Below are 24,602 nucleotides of genomic sequence, written 5' to 3'. Positions count from 1 at the left end.
ACTCTTGGGCCTCTTCATTGACTGGCAGTACCGGCAGTCCATCATCCGCCTAGCAGAGTCAATACGAACCAAAGTTACCTTAAAAAAGGGGGCCTCCTCAATAGCCAAATGGTTAAGGCGCATGCCTACGATACCGAAGGTCATGAGATCGATTCCCGCCTGTGCCGGAAACTTCGTGCCAGGACTGGATGGACTGGATGGACTGGATGGACTGGATGGACTGGATGGACTGGATGGACTGGATGGACTGGATGGACTGGATGGACTGGATGGACTGGATGGACTGGATGGACTGGATGGACTGGATGGAAAGCTGCCTATCAAGAGGTGGAGACAATTCACAATGCCTGCCTGTGCCAAAAGCTCAGATGGTGGACAGTTGGAGTGATGGAAGGGCAAGCTGTCTGCTCCTAGGTTGATTGCAAAGAGGGGGCTGGCGCTAACCTGCCCGTGATGGAAAGCAGCACCCTTGCTAAAAAAAACTGGCTGTTGGCAGTGCACATTGTTTAAAAGGGTACTGCAAGTTTTTCTTTCAAGGGGGTTACCTGTAAGATGCCCCCCTGCCCTTCTTGGGGCATGCCTTGCATCAGGTCGCAGTGGACCTTGGTCAATTGTTTAACAAAGACAGGCTTCTGAAGATATCTTGAAAAATAACATTTTTGAAGCTGATTAGCAAAGGCAGCTTTTCGGCGCTTTACCGAATCGTAAATATCAGTTACTCATTTATGGAGCCTGAAAAAAAAACAAAAGTCAAATACAACGCACAGGCTCGAACCCAGCTCATTTAGGGAAGAAACCAGGCAATTTGCTGCATGTGTCATAAAACAGACGTGTGGGGAGGCTGTTTTTTGCTGATTCTAAAGAAGCAGTAACTCTTGAATGCAGCCTGAAGAAAATGACAAATCTCAAAAGGTTGGGGAAAACATCCACACCAGGATTTGAACTCGGGTCTCCTCAGGGAAATAACAAGCGATTTAGCCGCTGAGCCACCGAGATGGATACTGTGTGGAACAGATCCGGATCACCATAGCAACCCAATATCCTAATGTAGCAGTCACTCTTGAATGCAGCCTGAAGAAAATGACAACACTCAAAGGTCGGTGAAAGTATCCTCACCGGGAATTGAACACAGGTCTCATCGGGGAAACAACGTGCGATTTATCTGATGAGCCATTGAGACGGTTCCTGTGTAGAACAGTTCCAGATGACCATAACAACCCAATGTCCTAAAGTAGCAGTCACTCTTGAATGCAGCCTGAAGAAAATGACAACCCTCAAGGGTCAGGGAAAGTATCCACACCGGGATTTGAACTCAGGTCTCCTCGGGGAAACAACGTGCGATTTATCCGATGAGCCACTGAGACGGTTCCTGTGTGGAACAGTTCCAGATGACCTTAACAACCCAATGTACTAAAGTAGCTGTCAGTTTTGGATGCAGCCTGAAGAAAATGTAAACCCTTAAAGTTCCAGGAAAGTATCCACACGGGGATTTGAACCCTGGACTCCTCGGGGAAAGAACCAGCACTTTACCAACTGTGCCACCAGGTCGGTTCTTGTGAAGATCAGTTACAGATGACCATAACAACCCAATGTACTCTTGGGCCTCTTCATTGACTGGCAGTACCGGCAGTCCATCATCCGCCTAGCAGAGTCAATACGAACCAAAGTTACCTTAAAAAAGGGGGCCTCCTCAATAGCCAAATGGTTAAGGCACGTGCCTACGATACCGAAGGTCATGAGATCGATTCCCGCCTGTGCCGGAAACTTCGTGCCAGGACTGGATGGACTGGATGGACTGGATGGACTGGATGGACTGGATGGACTGGATGGACTGGATGGACTGGATGGACTGGATGGACTGGATGGACTGGATGGACTGGATGGACTGGATGGACTGGATGGACTGGATGGACTGGATGGAAAGCTGCCTATCAAGAGGTGGAGACAATTCACAATGCCTGCCTGTGCCAAAAGCTCAGATGGTAGACAGTTGGAGTGATGGAAGGGCAAGCTGTCTGCTCCTAGGTTGATTGCAAAGAAGGGCTGGCGCTAACCTGCCTGTGATGGAAAGCAGCGCCTTTGCTAAAAAAAACTGGCTGTTGGCAGTGCACATTGTTTAAAAGGGTACTGCAAGTTTTTCTTTCAAGGGGGTTACGTGTAAGATGCCCCCCTGCCCTTCTTGGGGCATGCCTTGCATCAGGTCGCAGTGGACCTTGGTCAATTGTTTAACAAAGACAGGCTTCTGAAGATATCTTGAAAAATAACATTTTTGAAGCTGATTAGCAAAGGCAGCTTTTCGGTGCTTTACCGAGTCGTAAATATCAGTTACTCATTTATGGAGCCTGAAAAAAAAACAAAAGTCAAATACAACGCACAGGCTCGAACCCAGGCCATTTAGGGAAGAAACCAGGCAATTTGCTGCATGTGTCATAAAACAGACGTGTGGGGAGGCTGTTTTTTGCTGATTCTAAAGAAGCAGTAACTCTTGAATGCAGCCTGAAGAAAATGACAAATCTCAAAAGGTTGGGGAAAATATCCACACCAGGATTTGAACTCGGGTCTCCTCAGGGAAAGAACAAGCGATTGAGCCGCTGAGCCACCGAGATGGATACTATGTGGAACAGATCCGGATGACCATAGCAACCCAATATCCTAATGTAGCAGTCACTCTTGAATGCAGCCGGAAGAAAATGACAACACTCAAAGGTCGGTGAAAGTATCCTCACCGGGAATTGAACACAGGTCTCATCGGGGAAACAACGTGCGATTTATCTGATGAGCCATTGAGACGGTTCCTGTGTAGAACAGTTCCAGATGACCATAACAACCCAATGTCCTAAAGTAGCAGTCACTCTTGAATGCAGCCTGAAGAAAATGACAACCCTCAAGGGTCAGGGAAAGTATCCACACCGGGATTTGAACTCAGGTCTCCTCGGGGAAACAACGTGCGATTTATCCGATGAGCCACTGAGACGGTTATGTGTGGAGCAGTTCCAGATGACCTTAACAACCCAATGTACTAAAGTAGCTGTCACTTTTGGATGCAGCCTGAAGAAAATGTAAACCCTTAAAGTTCCAGGAAAGTATCCACACGGGGATTTGAACCCTGGACTCCTCGGGGAAAGAACCAGCAGTTTACCAACTGTGCCACCAGGTAGGTTCTTGTGAAGATCAGTTACAGATGACCATAACAACCCAATGTACTCTTGGGCCTCTTCATTGACTGGCAGTACCGGCAGTCCATCATCCGCCTAGCAGAGTCAATACGAACCAAAGTTACCTTAAAAAAGGGGGCCTCCTCAATAGCCAAATGGTTAAGGCGCGTGCCTACGATACCGAAGGTCATGAGATCGATTCCCGCCTGTGCCGGAAACTTCGTGCCAGGACTGGATGGACTGGATGGACTGGATGGACTGGATGGACTGGATGGACTGGATGGACTGGATGGACTGGATGGATGGACTGGATGGACTGGATGGACTGGATGGACTGGATGGACTGGATGGACTGGATGGACTGGATGGACTGGATGGAAAGCTGCCTATCAAGAGGTGGAGACAATTCACAATGCCTGCCTGTGCCAAAAGCTCAGATGGTGGACAGTTGGAGTGATGGAAGGGCAAGCTGTCTGCTCCTAGGTTGATTGCAAAGAGGGGGCTGGCGCTAACCTGCCTGTGATGGAAAGCAGCGCCCTTGCTAAAAAAAACTGGCTGTTGGCAGTGCACATTGTTTAAAAGGGTACTGCAAGTTTTTCTTTCAAGGGGGTTACCTGTAAGATGCCCCCCTGCCCTTCTTGGGGCATGCCTTGCATCAGGTCGCAGTGGACCTTGGTCAATTGTTTAACAAAGACAGGCTTCTGAAGATATCTTGAAAAATAACATTTTTGAAGCTGATTAGCAAAGGCAGCTTTTCGGCGCTTTACCGAATCGTAAATATCAGTTACTCATTTATGCAGCCAGAAAAAAACATAAAAGTCAACTACAACGCACAGCCTCGAACCAGGCCATTAAGGGAAGAAACCAGGCAATTTGCTGCATGTGTCATATAACAGACGTGTGGGGAGACTGTTTTTTGCTGATTCTAAAGTAGCAGTAACTTTTGAATGCAGTCTGAAGAAAATGACAAATCTCAAAGGTTGGGGAAAATATCCACACCAGGATTTGAACTCGGGTCTCCTCAGGGAAAGAACGAGCAATTTAGCCGCTGAGCCACCGAGATGGATCCTGTGTGGAACAGATCCAGATGACCATAGCAACCCAATATCCTAATGTAGCAGTCACTATTGAATGCAGCCGAAGAAAATGACAACACTCAAAGGTCGGTGAAAGTATCCTCACTGGGAATTGAACACAGGTCTCATCGGGGAAACAACGTGCGATTTATCTGATGAGCCATTGAGACGGTCCTGTGTAGAACAGTTCCAGATGACCATAACAACCCAATGTCCTAAAGTAGCAGTCACTCTTGAATGCAGCCTGAAGAAAATGACAACCCTCAAGGGTCAGGGAAAGTATCCACACCGGGATTTGAACTCAGGTCTCCTCGGGGAAACAACGTGCGATTTATCCGATGAGCCACTGAGACGGTTCCTGTGTGGAACAGTTCCAGATGACCTTAACAACCCAATGTACTAAAGTAGCTGTCACTTTTGGATGCAGCCTGAAGAAAATGTAAACCCTTAAAGTTCCAGGAAAGTATCCACACGGGGATTTGAACCCTGGACTCCTCGGGGAAAGAACCAGCACTTTACCAACTGTGCCACCAGGTCGGTTCTTGTGAAAGATCAGTTACAGATGACCATAACAACCCAATGTACTCTTGGGCCTCTTCATTGACTGGCAGTACCGGCAGTCCATCATCCGCCTAGCAGAGTCAATACGAACCAAAGTTACCTTAAAAAAGGGGGCCTCCTCAATAGCCAAATGGTTAAGGCGCGTGCCTACGATACCGAAGGTCATGAGATCGATTCCCGCCTGTGCCGGAAACTTCGTGCCAGGACTGGATGGACTGGATGGACTGGATGGACTGGATGGACTGGATGGACTGGATGGACTGGATGGACTGGATGGACTGGATGGACTGGATGGACTGGATGGACTGGATGGACTGGATGGACTGGATGGACTGGATGGACTGGATGGACTGGATGGACTGGATGGAAAGCTGCCTATCAAGAGGTGGAGACAATTCACAATGCCTGCCTGTGCCAAAAGCTCAGATGGTGGACAGTTGGAGTGATGGAAGGGCAAGCTGTCTGCTCCTAGGTTGATTGCAAAGAGGGGGCTGGCGCTAACCTGCCTGTGATGGAAAGCAGCGCCCTTGCTAAAAAAAACTGGCTCTTGGCAGTGCACATTGTTTAAAAGGGTACTGCAACTTTTTCTTTCAAGGGGGTTACCTGTAAGATGCCCCCCTGCCCTTCTTGGGGCATGCCTTGCATCAGGTCGCAGTGGACCTTGGTCAATTGTTTAACAAAGACAGGCTTCTGAAGATATCTTGAAAAATAACATTTTTGAAGCTGATTAGCAAAGGCAGCTTTTCGGCGCTTTACCGAATCGTAAATATCAGTTACTCATTTATGGAGCCTGAAAAAAAAACAAAAGTCAAATACAACGCACAGGCTCGAACCCAGGCCATTTAGGGAAGAAACCAGGCAATTTGCTGCATGTGTCATAAAACAGACGTGTGGGGAGGCTGTTTTTTGCTGATTCTAAAGAAGCAGTAACTCTTGAATGCAGCCTGAAGAAAATGACAAATCTCAAAAGGTTGGGGAAAATATCCACACCAGGATTTGAACTCGGGTCTCCTCAGGGAAAGAACAAGCGATTTAGCCGCTGAGCCACCGAGATGGATACTGTGTGGAACAGATCCGGATGACCATAGCAACCCAATATCCTAATGTAGCAGTCACTCTTGAATGCAGCCTGAAGAAAATGACAACACTCAAAGGTCGGTGAAAGTATCCTCACCGGGAATTGAACACAGGTCTCATCGGGGAAACAACGTGCGATTTATCTGATGAGCCATTGAGACGGTTCCTGTGTAGAACAGTTCCAGATGACCATAACAACCCAATGTCCTAAAGTAGCAGTCACTCTTGAATGCAACCTGAAGAAAATGACAACCCTCAAGGGTCAGGGAAAGTATCCACACCGGGATTTGAACTCAGGTCTCCTCGGGGAAACAACGTGCGATTTATCCGATGAGCCACTGAGACGGTTCATGTGTGGAACAGTTCCAGATGACCTTAACAACCCAATGTACTAAAGTAGCTGTCACTTTTGGATGCAGCCTGAAGAAAATGTAAACCCTTAAAGTTCCAGGAAAGTATCCACACGGGGATTTGAACCCTGGACTCCTCGGGGAAAGAACCAGCACTTTACCAACTGTGCCACCAGGTCGGTTCTTGTGAAGATCAGTTACAGATGACCATAACAACCCAATGTACTCTTGGGCCTCTTCATTGACTGGCAGTACCGGCAGTCCATCATCCGCCTAGCAGAGTCAATACGAACCAAAGTTACCTTAAAAAAGGGGGCCTCCTCAATAGCCAAATGGTTAAGGCGCGTGCCTACGATACCGAAGGTCATGAGATCGATTCCCGCCTGTGCCGGAAACTTCGTGCCAGGACTGGATGGACTGGATGGACTGGATGGACTGGATGGACTGGATGGACTGGATGGACTGGATGGACTGGATGGACTGGATGGACTGGATGGACTGGATGGACTGGATGGAAAGCTGCCTATCAAGAGGTGGAGACAATTCACAATGCCTGCCTGTGCCAAAAGCTCAGATGGTGGACAGTTGGAGTGATGGAAGGGCAAGCTGTCTGCTCCTAGGTTGATTGCAAAGAGGGGGCTGGCGCTAACCTGCCTGTGATGGAAAGCAGCGCCTTTGCTAAAAAAAACTGGCTCTTGGCAGTGCACATTGTTTAAAAGGGTACTGCAACTTTTTTTTTCAAGGGGGTTACCTGTAAGATGCCCCCCTGCCGTTCTTGGGGCATGCCTTGCATCAGGTCGCAGTGGACCTTGGTCAATTGTTTAACAAAGACAGGCTTCTGAAGATATCTTGAAAAATAACATTTTTGAAGGTGATTAGCAAAGGCAGCTTTTCGGCGCTTTACTGAATCGTAAATATCAGTTACTCATTTATGGAGCCTGAAAAAAAAACAAAAGTCAAATACAACGCACAGGCTCGAACCCAGGCCATTTAGGGAAGAAACCAGGCAATTTGCTGCATGTGTCATAAAACAGACGTGTGGGGAGGCTGTTTTTTGCTGATTCTAAAGAAGCAGTAACTCTCGAATGCAGCCTGAAGAAAATGACAAATCTCAAAGGTTGGGGAAAATATCCACACCAGGATTTGAACTCGGGTCTCCTCAGGGAAAGAACAAGCGATTTAGCCGCTGAGCCACCGAGATGGATACTGTGTGGAACAGATCCGGATGACCATAGCAACCCAATATCCTAATGTAGCAGTCACTCTTGAATGCAGCCTGAAGAAAATGACAACACTCAAAGGTCGGTGAAAGTATCCTCACCGGGAATTGAACACAGGTCTCATCGGGGAAACAACGTGCGATTTATCTGATGAGCCATTGAGACGGTTCCTGTGTAGAACAGTTCCAGATGACCATAACAACCCAATGTCCTAAAGTAGCAGTCACTCTTGAATGCAGCCTGAAGAAAATGACAACCCTCAAGGGTCAGGGAAAGTATCCACACCGGGATTTGAACTCAGGTCTCCTCGGGGAAACAACGTGCGATTTATCCGATGAGCCACTGAGACGGTTCCTGTGTGGAACAGTTCCAGATGACCTTAACAACCCAATGTACTAAAGTAGCTGTCAGTTTTGGATGCAGCCTGAAGAAAATGTAAACCCTTAAAGTTCCAGGAAAGTATCCACACGGGGATTTGAACCCTGGACTCCTCGGGGAAAGAACCAGCACTTTACCAACTGTGCCACCAGGTCGGTTCTTGTGAAGATCAGTTACAGATGACCATAACAACCCAATGTACTCTTGGGCCTCTTCATTGACTGGCAGTACCGGCAGTCCATCATCCGCCTAGCAGAGTCAATACGAACCAAAGTTACCTTAAAAAAGGGGGCCTCCTCAATAGCCAAATGGTTAAGGCGCGTGCCTACGATACCGAAGGTCGTGAGATCGATTCCCGCCTGTGCCGGAAACTTCGTGCCTGGACTGGATGGACTGGATGGACTGGATGGACTGGATGGACTGGATGGACTGGATGGACTGGATGGACTGGATGGACTGGATGGACTGGATGGACTGGATGGACTGGATGGAAAGCTGCCTATCAAGAGGTGGAGACAATTCACAATGCCTGCCTGTGCCAAAAGCTCAGATGGTGGACAGTTGGAGTGATGGAAGGGCAAGCTGTCTGCTCCTAGGTTGATTGCAAAGAGGGGGCTGGCGCTAACCTGCCTGTGATGGAAAGCAGCGCCCTTGCTAAAAAAAACTGGCTGTTGGCAGTGCACATTGTTTAAAAGGGTACTGCAACTTTTTTTTTCAAGGGGTTACCTGTAAGATGCCCCCCTGCCGTTCTTGGGGAATGCCTTGCATCAGGTCGCAGTGGACCTTGGTCAATTGTTTAACAAAGACAGGCTTCTGAAGATATCTTGAAAAATAACATTTTTGAAGCTGATTAGCAAAGGCAGCTTTTCGGCGCTTTACCGAATCGTAAATATCAGTTACTCATTTATGGAGCCTGAAAAAAAAACAAAAGTCAAATACAACGCACAGGCTCGAACCCAGGCCATTTAGGGAAGAAACCAGGCAATTTGCTGCATGTGTCATAAAACAGACGTGTGGGGAGGCTGTTTTTTGCTGATTCTAAAGAAGCAGTAACTCTTGAATGCAGCCTGAAGAAAATGACAAATCTCAAAAGGTTGGGGAAAATATCCACACCAGGATTTGAACTCGGGTCTCCTCAGGGAAAGAACAAGCGATTTAGCCGCTGAGCCACCGAGATGGATACTGTGTGGAACAGATCCGGATGACCATAGCAACCCAATATCCTAATGTAGCAGTCACTCTTGAATGCAGCCTGAAGAAAATGACAACACTCAAAGGTCGGTGAAAGTATCCTCACCGGGAATTGAACACAGGTCTCATCGGGGAAACAACGTGCGATTTATCTGATGAGCCATTGAGACGGTTCCTGTGTAGAACAGTTCCAGATGACCATAACAACCCAATGTCCTAAAGTAGCAGTCACTCTTGAATGCAGCCTGAAGAAAATGACAACCCTCAAGGGTCAGGGAAAGTATCCACACCGGGATTTGAACTCAGGTCTCCTCGGGGAAACAACGTGCGATTTATCCGATGAGCCACTGAGACGGTTCATGTGTGGAACAGTTCCAGATGACCTTAACAACCCAATGTACTAAAGTAGCTGTCACTTTTGGATGCAGCCTGAAGAAAATGTAAACCCTTAAAGTTCCAGGAAAGTATCCACACGGGGATTTGAACCCTGGACTCCTCGGGGAAAGAACCAGCACTTTACCAACTGTGCCACCAGGTAGGTTCTTGTAAAGATCAGTTACAGATGACCATAACAACCCAATGTACTCTTGGGCCTCTTCATTGACTGGCAGTACCGGCAGTCCATCATCCGCCTAGCAGAGTCAATACGAACTAAAGTTACCTTAAAAAAGGGGGCCTCCTCAATAGCTAAATGGTTAAGGCGCGTGCCTACGATACCGAAGGTCATGAGATCGATTCCCGCCTATGCCGGAAACTTCGTGCCAGGACTGGATGGACTGGATGGACTGGATGGACTGGATGGACTGGATGGACTGGATGGACTGGATGGACTGGATGGACTGGATGGACTGGATGGACTGGATGGAAAGCTGCCTATCAAGAGGTGGAGACAATTCACAATGCCTGCCTGTGCCAAAAGCTCAGATGGTGGACAGTTGGAGTGATGGAAGGGCAAGCTGTCTGCTCCTAGGTTGATTGCAAAGAGGGGGCTGGCGCTAACCTGCCTGTGATGGAAAGCAGCGCCCTTGCTAAAAAAAACTGGCTGTTGGCAGTGCACATTGTTTAAAAGGGTACTGCAACTTTTTTTTTCAAGGGGGTTACCTGTAAGATGCCCCCCTGCCGTTCTTGGGGCATGCCTTGCATCAGGTCGCAGTGGACCTTGGTCAATTGTTTAACAAAGACAGGCTTCTGAAGATATCTTGAAAAATAACATTTTTGAAGCTGATTAGCAAAGGCAGCTTTTCGGCGCTTTACCGAATCGTAAATATCAGTTACTCATTTATGGAGCCTGAAAAAAAACAAAAGTCAAATACAACGCACAGGCTCGAACCCAGGCCATTTAGGGAAGAAACCAGGCAATTTGCTGCATGTGTCATAAAACAGACGTGTGGGGAGGCTGTTTTTTGCTGATTCTAAAGAAGCAGTAACTCTTGAATGCAGCCTGAAGAAAATGACAAATCTCAAAAGGTTGGGGATAATATCCACACCAGGATTTGAACTCGGGTCTCCTCAGGGAAAGAACAAGCGATTTAGCCGCTGAGCCACCGAGATGGATACTGTGTGGAACAGATCCGGATGACCATAGCAACCCAATATCCTAATGTAGCAGTCACTCTTGAATGCAGCCTGAAGAAAATGACAACACTCAAAGGTCGGTGAAATTATCCTCACCGGGAATTGAACACAGGTCTCATCGGGGAAACAACGTGCGATTTATCTGATGAGCCATTGAGACGGTTCCTGTGTCGAACAGTTCCAGATGACCATAACAACCCAATGTCCTAAAGTAGCAGTCACTCTTGAATGCAACCTGAAGAAAATGACAACCCTCAAGGGTCAGGGAAAGTATCCACACCGGGATTTGAACTCAGGTCTCCTCGGGGAAACAACGTGCGATTTATCCGATGAGCCACTGAGACGGTTTATGTGTGGAGCAGTTCCAGATGACCTTAACAACCCAATGTACTAAAGTAGCTGTCACTTTTGGATGCAGCCTGAAGAAAATGTAAACCCTTAAAGTTCCAGGAAAGTATCCACACAGGGATTTGAACCCTGGACTCCTCGGGGAAAGAACCAGCACTTTACCAACTGTGCCACCAGGTAGGTCCTTGTAAAGATCAGTTACAGATGACCATAACAACCCAATGTACTCTTGGGCCTCTTCATTGACTGGCAGTACCGGCAGTCCATCATCCGCCTAGCAGAGTCAATACGAACTAAAGTTACCTTAAAAAAGGGGGCCTCCTCAATAGCCAAATGGTTAAGGCGCGTGCCTACGATACCGAAGGTCATGAGATCGACTCCCGCCTATGCCGGAAACTTCGTGCCAGGACTGGATGGACTGGATGGACTGGATGGACTGGATGGACTGGATGGACTGGATGGACTGGATGGACTGGATGGACTGGATGGACTGGATGGACTGGATGGACTGGATGGAAAGCTGCCTATCAAGAGGTGGAGACAATTCACAATGCCTGCCTGTGCCAAAAGCTCAGATGGTGGACAGTTGGAGTGATGGAAGGGCAAGCTGTCTGCTCCTAGGTTGATTGCAAAGAGGGGGCTGGCGCTAACCTGCCTGTGATGGAAAGCAGCGCCCTTGCTAAAAAAAACTGGCTGTTGGCAGTGCACATTGTTTAAAAGGGTACTGCAACTTTTTTTTCAAGGGGGTTACCTGTAAGATGCCCCCCTGCCGTTCTTGGGGCAATGCCTTGCATCAGGTCGCAGTGGACCTTGGTCAATTGTTTAACAAAGACAGGCTTCTGAAGATATCTTGAAAAATAACATTTTTGAAGCTGATTAGCAAAGGCAGCTTTTCGGCGCTTTACCGAATCGTAAATATCAGTTACTCATTTATGGAGCCTGAAAAAAAAACAAAAGTCAAATACAACGCACAGGCTCGAACCCAGGCCATTTAGGGAAGAAACCAGGCAATTTGCTGCATGTGTCATAAAACAGACGTGTGGGGAGGCTGTTTTTTGCTGATTCTAAAGAAGCAGTAACTCTTGAATGCAGCCTGAAGAAAATGACAAATCTCAAAAGGTTGGGGATAATATCCACACCAGGATTTGAACTCGGGTCTCCTCAGGGAAAGAACAAGCGATTTAGCCGCTGAGCCACCGAGATGGATACTGTGTGGAACAGATCCGGATGACCATAGCAACCCAATATCCTAATGTAGCAGTCACTCTTGAATGCAGCCTGAAGAAAATGACAACACTCAAAGGTCGGTGAAATTATCCTCACCGGGAATTGAACACAGGTCTCATCGGGGAAACAACGTGCGATTTATCTGATGAGCCATTGAGACGGTTCCTGTGTAGAACAGTTCCAGATGACCATAACAACCCAATGTCCTAAAGTAGCAGTCACTCTTGAATGCAACCTGAAGAAAATGACAACCCTCAAGGGTCAGGGAAAGTATCCACACCGGGATTTGAACTCAGGTCTCCTCGGAGAAACAACGTGCGATTTATCCGATGAGCCACTGAGACGGTTTATGTGTGGAGCAGTTCCAGATGACCTTAACAACCCAATGTACTAAAGTAGCTGTCACTTTTGGATGCAGCCTGAAGAAAATGTAAACCCTTAAAGTTCCAGGAAAGTATCCACACGGGGATTTGAACCCTGGACTCCTCTGGGAAAGAACCAGCACTTTACCAACTGTGCCACCAGGTAGGTTCTTGTAAAGATCAGTTACAGATGACCATAACAACCCAATGTACTCTTGGGCCTCTTCATTGACTGGCAGTACCGGCAGTCCATCATCCGCCTAGCAGAGTCAATACGAACTAAAGTTACCTTAAAAAAGGGGGCCTCCTCAATAGCTAAATGGTTAAGGCGCTTGCCTACGATACCGAAGGTCATGAGATCGATTCCCGCCTATGCCGGAAACTTCGTGCCAGGACTGGATGGACTGGATGGACTGGATGGACTGGATGGACTGGATGGACTGGATGGACTGGATGGACTGGATGGACTGGATGGACTGGATGGACTGGATGGACTGGATGGACTGGATGGACTGGATGGACTGGATGGACTGGATGGACTGGATGGACTGGATGGACTGGATGGAAAGCTGCCTATCAAGAGGTGGAGACAATTCACAATGCCTGCCTGTGCCAAAAGCTCAGATGGTGGACAGTTGGAGTGATGGAAGGGCAAGCTGTCTGCTCCTAGGTTGATTGCAAAGAGGGGGCTGGCGCTAACCTGCCTGTGATGGAAAGCAGCACCCTTGCTAAAAAAAACTGGCTGTTGGCAGTGCACATTGTTTAAAAGGGTACTGCAACTTTTTTTTTCAAGGGGGTTACCTGTAAGATGCCCCCCTGCCGTTCTTGGGGCATGCCTTGCATCAGGTCGCAGTGGACCTTGGTCAATTGTTTAACAAAGACAGGCTTCTGAAGATATCTTGAAAAATAACATTTTTGAAGCTGATTAGCAAAGGCAGCTTTTCGGCGCTTTACCGAATCGTAAATATCAGTTACTCATTTATGGAGCCTGAAAAAAAAACAAAAGTCAAATACAACGCACAGGCTCGAACCCAGGCCATTTAGGGAAGAAACCAGGCAATTTGCTGCATGTGTCATAAAACAGACGTGTGGGGAGGCTGTTTTTTGCTGATTCTAAAGAAGCAGTAACTCTTGAATGCAGCCTGAAGAAAATGACAAATCTCAAAAGGTTGGGGATAATATCCACACCAGGATTTGAACTCGGGTCTCCTCAGGGAAAGAACAAGCGATTTAGCCGCTGAGCCACCGAGATGGATACTGTGTGGAACAGATCCGGATGACCATAGCAACCCAATATCCTAATGTAGCAGTCACTCTTGAATGCAGCCTGAAGAAAATGACAACACTCAAAGGTCGGTGAAATTATCCTCACCGGGAATTGAACACAGGTCTCATCGGGGAAACAACGTGCGATTTATCTGATGAGCCATTGAGACGGTTCCTGTGTCGAACAGTTCCAGATGACCATAACAACCCAATGTCCTAAAGTAGCAGTCACTCTTGAATGCAACCTGAAGAAAATGACAACCCTCAAGGGTCAGGGACAGTATCCACACCGGGATTTGAACTCAGGTCTCCTCGGGGAAACAACGTGCGATTTATCCGATGAGCCACTGAGACGGTTTATGTGTGGAGCAGTTCCAGATGACCTTAACAACCCAATGTACTAAAGTAGCTGTCACTTTTGGATGCAGCCTGAAGAAAATGTAAACCCTTAAAGTTCCAGGAAAGTATCCACACGGGGATTTGAACCCTGGACTCCTCGGGGAAAGAACCAGCACTTTACCAACTGTGCCACCAGGTAGGTCCTTGTAAAGATCAGTTACAGATGACCATAACAACCCAATGTACTCTTGGGCCTCTTCATTGACTGGCAGTACCGGCAGTCCATCATCCGCCTAGCAGAGTCAATACGAACTAAAGTTACCTTAAAAAAGGGGGCCTCCTCAATAGCCAAATGGTCAAGGCGCGTGCCTACGATACCGAAGGTCATGAGATCGATTCCCGCCTATGCCGGAAACTTCGTGCCAGGACTGGATGGACTGGATGGACTGGATGGACTGGATGGACTGGATGGACTGGATGGACTGGATGGACTGGATGGACTGGATGGACTGGATGGACTGGATGGACTGGATGGACTGGATGGAAGCTGCCTATCAAGAGGTGGAGACAATTCACAATGCCTGCCTGTGCCAAAAGCTCAGATGGTGGACAGTTGGAGTGATGGAAGGGCAAGCTGTCTGCTCCTAGGTTGATTGCAAAGAGGGGGCTGGCGCTAACCTGCCTGTGATGGAAAGCAGCGCCCTTGCTAAAAAAAACTGGCTGTTGGCAGTGCACATTGTTTAAAAGGGTACTGCAACTTTTTTTTCAAGGGGGTTACCTGTAAGATGCCCCCCTGCCGTTCTTGGGGCATGCCTTGCATCAGGTCGCAGTGGACCTTGGTCAATTGTTTAACAAAGACAGGCTTCTGAAGATATCTTGAAAAATAACATTTTTGAAGCTGATTAGCAAAGGCAGCTTTTCGGCGCTTTACCGAATCGTAAATATCAGTTACTCATTTATGGAGCCTGAAAAAAAAACAAAAGTCAAATACAACGCACAGGCTCGAACCCAGGCCATTTAGGGAAGAAACCAGGCAATTTGCTGCATGTGTCATAAAACAGACGTGTGGGGAGGCTGTTTTTTGCTGATTCTAAAGAAGCAGTAACTCTTGAATGCAGCCTGAAGCAAATGACAAATCTCAAAAGGTTGGGGATAATATCCACACCAGGATTTGAACTCGGGTCTCCTCAGGGAAAGAACAAGCAATTTAGCCGCTGAGCCACCGAGATGGATACTGTGTGGAACAGATCCGGATGACCATAGCAACCCAATATCCTAATGTAGCAGTCACTCTTGAATGCAGCCTGAAGAAAATGACAACACTCAAAGGTCGGTGAAATTATCCTCACCGGGAATTGAACACAGGTCTCATCGGGGAAACAACGTGCGATTTATCTGATGAGCCATTGAGACGGTTCCTGTGTAGAACTGTTCCAGATGACCATAACAACCCAATGTCCTAAAGTAGCAGTCACTCTTGAATGCAACCTGAAGAAAATGACAACCCTCAAGGGTCAGGGAAAGTATCCACACCGGGATTTGAACTCAGGTCTCCTCGGGGAAACAACGTGCGATTTATCCGATGAGCCACTGAGACGGTTTATGTGTGGAGCAGTTCCAGATGACCTTAACAACCCAATGTACTAAAGTAGCTGTCACTTTTGGATGCAGCCTGAAGAAAATGTAAACCCTTAAAGTTCCAGGAAAGTATCCAAACGGGGATTTGAACCCTGGACTCCTCGGGGAAAGAACCAGCACTTTACCAACTGTGCCACCAGGTAGGTTCTTGTAAAGATCAGTTACAGATGACCATAACAACCCAATGTACTCTTGGGCCTCTTCATTGACTGGCAGTACCGGCAGTCCATCATCCGCCTAGCAGAGTCAATACGAACTAAAGTTACCTTAAAAAAGGGGGCCTCCTCAATAGCCAAATGGTTAAGGCGCGTGCCTACGATACCGAAGGTCATGAGATCGATTCCCGCCTATGCCGGAAACTTCGTGCCAGGACTGGATGGACTGGATGGACTGGATGGACTGGATGGACTGGATGGACTGGATGGACTGGATGGACTGGATGGACTGGATGGAAAGCTGCCTATCAAGAGGTGGAGACAATTCACAATGCCTGCCTGTGCCAAAAGCTCAGATGGTGGACAGTTGGAGTGATGGAAGGGCAAGCTGTCTGCTCCTAGGTTGATTGCAAAGAGGGGGCTGGCGCTAACCTGCCCGTGATGGAAAGCAGCGCCCTTGCTAAAAAAAACTGGCTGTTGGCAGTGCACATTGTTTAAAAGGGTACTGCAAGTTTTTCTTTCAAGGGGGTTACCTGTAAGATGCCCCCCTGCCCTTCTTGGGGCATGCCTTGCATCAGGTCGCAGTGGACCTTGGTCAATTGTTTAACAAAGACAGGCTTCTGAAGATATCTTGAAAAATAACATTTTTGAAGCTGATTAGCAAAGGCAGCTTTTCGGCGCTTTACCGAATTGTAAATATCAGTTACTCATTTATGGAGCCTGAAAAAAAAACAAAAGTCAAATACAACGCACATGCTCGAACCCAGGCCATTTAGGGAAGAAACCAGGTAATTTGCTGCATGTCTCATAAAACAGACGTGTGGGGAGGCTGTTTTTTGCTGATTCTAAAGAAGCAGTAACTCTTGAATGCAGCCTGAAGAAAATGACAAATCTCAAAAGGTTGGGGAAAATATCCACACCAGGATTTGAACTCGGGTCTCCTCAGGGAAAGAACAAGCGATTTAGCCGCTGAGCCACCGAGATGGATACTGTGTGGAACAGATCCGGATCACCATAGCAACCCAATATCCTAATGTAGCAGTCACTCTTGAATGCAGCCTGAAGAAAATGACAACACTCAAAGGTCGCTGAAAGTATCCTCACCGGGAATTGAACACAGGTCTCATCGGGGAAACAACGTGCGATTTATCTGATGAGCCATTGAGACGGTTCCTGTCTAGAACAGTTCCAGATGAACATAACAACCCAATGTCCTAAAGTAGCAGTCACTCTTGAATGCAACCTGAAGAAAATGACAACCCTCAAGGGTCAGGGAAAGTATCCACACCGGGATTTCAACTCAGGTCTCCTCGGGGAAACAACGTGCGATTTATCCGATGAGCCACTGAGACGGTTTATGTGTGGAGCAGTTCCAGATAACCTTAACAACCCAATGTACTAAAGTAGCTGTCACTTTTGGATGCAGCCTGAAGAAAATGTAAACCCTTAAAGTTCCAGGAAAGTATCCACACGGGGATTTGAACCCTGGACTCCTCGGGGAAAGAACCAGCACTTTACCAACTGTGCCACCAGGTAGGTTCTTGTAAAGAGCAGTTACAGATGACCATAACAACCCAATGTACTCTTGGGCCTCTTCATTGACTGGCAGTACCGGCAGTCCATCATCCGCCTAGCAGAGTCAATACGAACCAAAGTTACCTTAAAAAAGGGGGCCTCCTCAATAGCCAAATGGTTAAGGCGCGTGCCTACGATACCGAAGGTCATGAGATCGATTCCCGCCTGTGCCGGAAACTTCGTGCTAGGACTGGATGGACTGGATGGACTGGATGGACTGGATGGACTGGATGGACTGGATGGACTGGATGGACTGGATGGACTGGATGGACTGGATGGACTGGATGGAAAGCTGCCTATCAAGAGGTGGAGACAATTCACAATGCCTGCCTGTGCCAAAAGCTCAGATGGTGGACAGTTGGAGTGATGGAAGGGCAAGCTGTCTGCTCCTAGGTTGATTGCAAAGAGGGGGCTAGCGCTAACCTGCCTGTGATGGAAAGCAGCGCCCTTGCTAAAAAAGACTGGCTGTTGGCAGTGCACATTGTTTAAAAGGGTACTGCAACTTTTTCTTTCAAGGGGGTTACCTGTAAGATGACCCCCTGCTGTTCTTGGGGCATGCCTTGCATTAGGTCACAGTGGACCTTGGTCAATTGTTTAATAAAGACAGGCTTCTGAAGATAGCTTAAAAAAAAACATTTGTGAAGCTGATTAGCAAAGGCAGCTTTTCGGCGCTTTACCGAATCGTAAATATCAGTTACTCATTTATGGAGCCTGAAAAAAAAACAAAAGTCAAATACAACGCACAGGCTCGAACCCAGGCCATTTAGGGAAGAAACCAGGCAATTTGCTGCATGTGTCATAAAACAGACGTGTGGGGAGGCTGTTTTTTGCTGATTCTAAAGAAGCAGTAACTCTTGAATGCAGCCTGAAGAAAATGACAAATCTCAAAAGGTTGGGGAAAATATCCACACCAGGATTTGAACTCGGGTCTCCTCAGGGAAAGAACAAGCGATTTAGCCGCTGAGCCACCGAGATGGATACAGTGTGGAACAGATCCGGATGACCATAGCAACCCAATATCCTAATGTAGCAGTCACTCTTGAATGCAACCTGAAGAAAATGACAACCCTCAAGGGTCAGGGAAAGTATCCACACCGGGATTTGAACTCAGGTCTCCTCGGGGAAACAACGTGCGATTTATCCGATGAGCCACTGAGACGGTTTATGTGTGGAGCAGTTCCAGATGACCTTAACAACCCAATGTACTAAAGTAGCTGTCACGTTTGGATGCAGCCTGAAGAAAATGTAAACCCTTAAAGTTCCAGGAAAGTATCCACACGGGGATTTGATCCCTGGACTCCTCGGGGAAAGAACCAGCACTTTATCAACTGTGCCACCAGGTAGGTTCTTGTAAAGATCAGTTACAGATGACCATAACAACCCAATGTACTCTTGGGCCTCTTCATTGACTGGCAGTACCGGCAGTCCATCATCCGCCTAGCAGAGTCAATACGAACCAAAGTTACCTTAATAAAGGGGGCCTCCTCAATAGCCAAATGGTTAAGGCGCGTGCCTACGATACCGAAGGTCATGATCGATTCCCGCCTGTGCCGGAAACTTCGTGCCAGGACTGGATGGACTGGATGGACTGGATGGACTGGATGGACTGGATGGAAAGCTGCCTATCAAGAGGTGGAGACAATTCACAATGCCTGCCTGTGCCAAAAGCTCAGATGGTGGACAGTTGGAGTGATGGAAGGGCAAGCTGTCTGCTCCTAGGTTGATTGCAAAGAGGGGGCTAGCGCTAACCTGCCTGTGATGGAAAGCAGCGCCCTTGCTAAAAAAGACTGGCTGTTGGCAGTGCACATTGTTTAAAAGGGTACTGCAACTTTTTCTTTCAAGGGGGTTACCTGTAAGATGACCCCCTGCTGTTCTTGGGGCATGCCTTGCATTAGGTCACAGTGGACCTTGGTCAATTGTTTACTAAAGACAGGCTTCTGAAGATAGCTTAAAAAAAAACATTTGTGAAGCTGATTAGCAAAGGCAGCTTTTCGGCGATTTACCGAATCGTAAATATCAGTTACTCATTTATGGAGCCTGAAAAAAAAACAAAAGTCAAATACAACGCACAGGCTCGAACCCAGGCCATTTAGGGAAGAAACCAGGCAATTTGCTGCATGTGTCATAAAACAGACGTGTGGGGAGGCTGTTTTTTGCTGATTCTAAAGAAGCAGTAACTCTTGAATGCAGCCTGAAGAAAATGACAAATCTCAAAAGGTTGGGGAAAATATCCACACCAGGATTTGAACTCGGGTCTCCTCAGGGAAAGAACAAGCGATTTAGCCGCTGAGCCACCGAGATGGATCCTGTGTGGAACAGATCCGGATGACCATAGCAACCCAATATCCTAATGTAGCAGTCACTCTTGAATGCAGCCTGAAGAAAATGACAACACTCAAAGGTCGGTGAAAGTATCCTCACCTGGAATTGAACTCAGGTCTCCTCGGGGAAACAACGTGCGATTTATCCGATGAGCCACTGAGACGGTTCATGTGTGGACCAGTTCCAGATGACCTTAACAACCCAATGTACGAAAGTAGCTGTCACTTTTGGATGCAGCCTGAAGAAAATGTAAACCCTTAAAGTTCCAGGAAAGTATCCACACGGGGGTTAGAACCCTGGACTCCTCGGGGAAAGAAGCAGCACTTTACCAACAGTGCCACCAGGTAGGTTCTTGTAAAGATCAGTTACAGATGACCATAACAACCCAATGTACTCTTGGGCCTCTTCATTGACTGGTAGTACCGGCAGTCCATCATCCGCCTAGCAGAGTCAATACGAACCAAAGTTACCTTAAAAAAGGGGGCCTCCTCAATAACCAAATGGTTAAGGCGCGTGCCTACGATACCGAAGGACGTGAGATCGATTCCCGCCTGTGCCGGAAACTTCGTGCCAGGACTGGATGGACTGGATGGACTGGATGGACTGGATGGACTGGATGGACTGGATGGAAAGCTGCCTATCAAGAGGTGGAGACAATTCACAATGCCTGCCTGTGCCAAAAGCTCAGATGGTGGACAGTTGGAGTGATGGAAGGGCAAGCTGTCTGCTCCTAGGTTGATTGCAAAGAGGGGGCTGGCGCTAACCTGCCTGTGATGGAAAGCAGCGCCCTTGCTAAAAAAAACTGGCTGTTGGCAGTGCACATTGTTTAAAAGGGTACTGCAACTTTTTCTTTCAAGGGGGTTACCTGTAAGATGACCCCCTGCTGTTCTTGGGGCATGCCTTGCATCAGGTCACCATGGACCTTGGTCAATTGTTTCATAAAGACAGGCTTCTGAAGATTAGGGATGTAGCGAACGTCGGAAAAAAAGTTCGCGAACATATTCGCGAACTTGCGCAAAAATGCGAGCGGTTCGCGAACGGTTCGCGAACCCCATAGACTTCAATGGGAAGGCGAACTTTAACATCTAAAAAAGACATTTCTGGCCAGAAAAATGATTTTAAAGTTGTTTAAAGGGTGCAACGACCTGGACAGTGGCATGCCAGAGGGGGATCAAGGGCAAAAATGTATCTGAAAAATCTGCCTGTGTGTGCTTGGAAGAGATAGTGTAGGGGGAGAGCTGTTAGTGATTTCAGGGACAGATGATAGTAAGTTTGCTGGCTAGTAATCTGCTTGATACTGCTCTGTATTGGAGGGACAGAAGTCTGCAGGGATTTGAGGGACATTTTAGCTTAGGTAGCTTTGCTGGCTAGTAATCTACTGTTCTCTTTAAACAACTGCCATACGTTGACCTTGTAGGCATTGTTTGCCCAGTTTTTTTGGACGCAGCCACTGAAGCACAGTTGCCAGAAAAAATATGCCATATAAATGCTGAAAATAGTAATTTTTCGCCATACGTTGACCTTGTAGACATTGTTTGCCCAGTTTTTTTGGTTGCAGCCACTGAAGCACAGTTGCCAGAAAAAATATGCCATATAAATGCTGAAAATAGTCATTTTTTGCCATACGTTGACCTTGTAGGCATTGTTTGCCCAGTTTTTTTGGTCGCAGCCACTGAAGCACAGTTGCCAGAAAAAATATGCCATATAAATGCTGAAAATAGTAATTTTTTGCCATATACGTTGAGTCAACGTATGGCAAAAAATGACTATTTTCAGCATTTATATGGCATATTTTTTCTGGCCTCTGTGCTTCAGTGGCTGCGGCCAAAAAAACTGGGCAAACAATGCCTACAAGGTCAACGTCGTTGACCTTGTAGGCATTGTTTGCCCAGTTTTTTTGGCCGCAGCCACTGAAGCACAGAGGCCAGAAAAAATATGCCATATAAATGCTGAAAATAGTCATTTTTTTGCCATATACGTTGAGTCAACGTAGGGCAAAAAATGACTATTTTCAGCATTTATATGGCATATTTTTTCTGGCCTCTGTGCTTCAGTGGCTGCGGCCAAAAAAACTGGGCAAATAATGCCTAAAAGGTCAACTTATACACTACTACAGCGGTAGTAAAATAAAAAAAAGTAAAATAAAAAAAAAATGAATATTAAAAAAAAAAATTAAAGTTGGTGCTGCTGAACTACTAGGAGCAGCAGATTAGCACACCAGTCCCACTCCCCAACACTGCTAGACTAATAGCACTGGGCTCTTATAGTAGTAGTAGTAGTAGTAGTAAAACAACAAAAAAATAAATAAAAGCAGTCCTTACAAGGACTACTGTTATTGCAGCAGTCAGCAGATGAGATCAGAAGCAGGACAGCTGCCCACTGCAGCTACATACAGAGCACTGCAGTAGAAGGTAGATTACTAGCCAGCAAAGCTACCTAAGCTTAAATGTCCCTCAAACCCCTGCAGACTTCTGTCCCTCCAATAACAGAGCAGTATCAAAACGATTACTAGCCAGCAAACTTTCAACTGTCCCTGAAATCACTAACAGGCAGCAGCTCTCTCCCTACACTATCTCTTCAGCACACACAGGCAGAGTGAAAAAACGCTGCAGGGCTTCGGTTTTTACAGGGAAGGGGAGTGGTCCAGGGGAGAGCTTCCTGATTGGCTGCCATGTACCTGCTGGTCTGGGGTGAGAGGGCAAAAAAAAGCGCCAACAATGGCGAACCCAAAATGGCGAACGTCGCGCGACATTCGCGAACTTCCGGCGAGCGCGAACACCCGATGTTCGCGCGAACAAGTTCGCCGGCGAACAGTTCGCGCCATCTCTACTGAAGATAGCTTCAAAAAAAACATTTGTGAAGCTGATTAGCAAAGGCAGCTTTCGGCGCTTTACTGAATCGTAAATACCAGTTACTCATTTATGGAGCCTGAAAAAAAAACAAAAGTCAAATACAACGCACAGGCTCGATCCCAGGCCATTTAGGGAAGAAACCAGGCAATTTGCTGCATGTGTCATAAAACACACGTGTGGGGAGGCTGTTTTTTGCTGATTCTAAAGAAGCAGTAACTCTCGAATGCAGCCTGAAGAAAATGACAAATCTCAAAGGTTGGGGAAAATATCCACACCAGGATTTGAACTCGGGTCTCCTCAGGGAAAGAACGAGCAATTTAGCCGCTGAGCCACCGAGATGGATCCTGTGTGGAACAGATCCAGATGACCATAGCAATCCAATATCCTAATGTAGCAGTCACTCTTGAATGCAGCCTGAAGAAAATGACAACACTCAAAGGTCGGTGAAAGTATCCTCACCGGGAATTGAACACAGGTCTCATCGGGGAAACAACGTGCGATTTATCTGATGAGCCATTGAGACGGTTCCTGTGTAGAACAGTTCCAGATGACCATAACAACCCAATGTCCTAAAGTAGCAGTCACTCTTGAATGCAACCTGAAGAAAACGACAACCCTCAAGGGTCAGGGAAAGTATCCACACCGGGATTTGAACTCAGGTCTCCTCGGGGAAACAACGTGCGATTTATCCGATGAGCCACTGAGACGGTTCATGTGTGGAGCAGTTCCAGATGACCTTAACAACCCAATGTACTAAAGTAGCTGTCACTTTTGGATGCAGCCTGAAGAAAATGTAAACCCTTAAAGTTCCAGGAAAGTATCCACACGGGGATTTGAACCCTGGACTCCTCGGGGAAAGAACCAGCACTTTACCAACTGTGCCACCAGCTAGGTTCTTGTAAAGATCAGTTACAGATGACCATAACAACCCAATGTACTCTTGGGCCTCTTCATTGACTGGCAGTACCGGCAGTCCATCATCCGCCTAGCAGAGTCAATACGAACCAAAGTTACCTTAAAAAAGGGGGCCTCCTCAATAGCCAAATGGTTAAGGCGCGTGCCTACGATACCGAAGGTCATGATCGATTCCCGCCTGTGCCGGAAACTTCGTGCCAGGACTGGATGGACTGGATGGACTGGATGGACTGGATGGACTGGATGGACTGGATGGACTGGATGGACTGGATGGACTGGATGGACTGGATGGACTGGATGGAAAGCTGCCTATCAAGAGGTGGAGACAATTCACAATGCCTGCCTGTGCCAAAAGCTGAGATGGTGGACAGTTGGAGTGATGGAAGGGCAAGCTGTCTGCTCCTAGGTTGATTGCAAAGAGGGGGCTGGCGCTAACCTGCCTGTGATGGAAAGCAGCGCCCTTGCTAAAAAAAACTGGCTGTTGGCAGTGCACATTGTTTAAAAGGGTACTGCAACTTTTTCTTTCAAGGGGGTTACCTGTAAGATGACCCCCTGCTGTTCTTGGGGCATGCCTTGCATCAGGTCACAGTGGACCTTGGTCAATTGTTTAATAAAGACAGGCTTCTGAAGATAGCTTAAAAAAAACATTTGTGAAGCTGATTAGCAAAGGCAGCTTTTCGGCGCTTTACCGAATCGTAAATATCAGTTACTCATTTATGGATTCTGAAAAAAAAACAAAAGTCAAATACAACGCACAGGCTCGAACCCAGGCCATTTAGGGAAGAAACCAGGCAATTTGCTGCATGTGTCATAAAACAGACGTGTGGGGAGGCTGTTTTTTGCTGATTCTAAAGAAGCAGTAACTCTTGAATGCAGACTGAAGAAAATGACAAATCTCAAAAGGTTGGGGAAAATATCCACACCAGGATTTGAACTCGGGTCTCCTCAGGGAAAGAACAAGCGATTTAGCCGCTGAGCCACCGAGATGGATACTGTGTGGAACAGATCCGGATGACCATA

This window comes from Xenopus laevis, chromosome 1L (assembly GCF_017654675.1).
Source record: "Xenopus laevis strain J_2021 chromosome 1L, Xenopus_laevis_v10.1, whole genome shotgun sequence".
Lineage (NCBI taxonomy): Eukaryota > Metazoa > Chordata > Amphibia > Anura > Pipidae > Xenopus > Xenopus laevis.
This window is presented reverse-complemented; position numbering follows the sequence as displayed.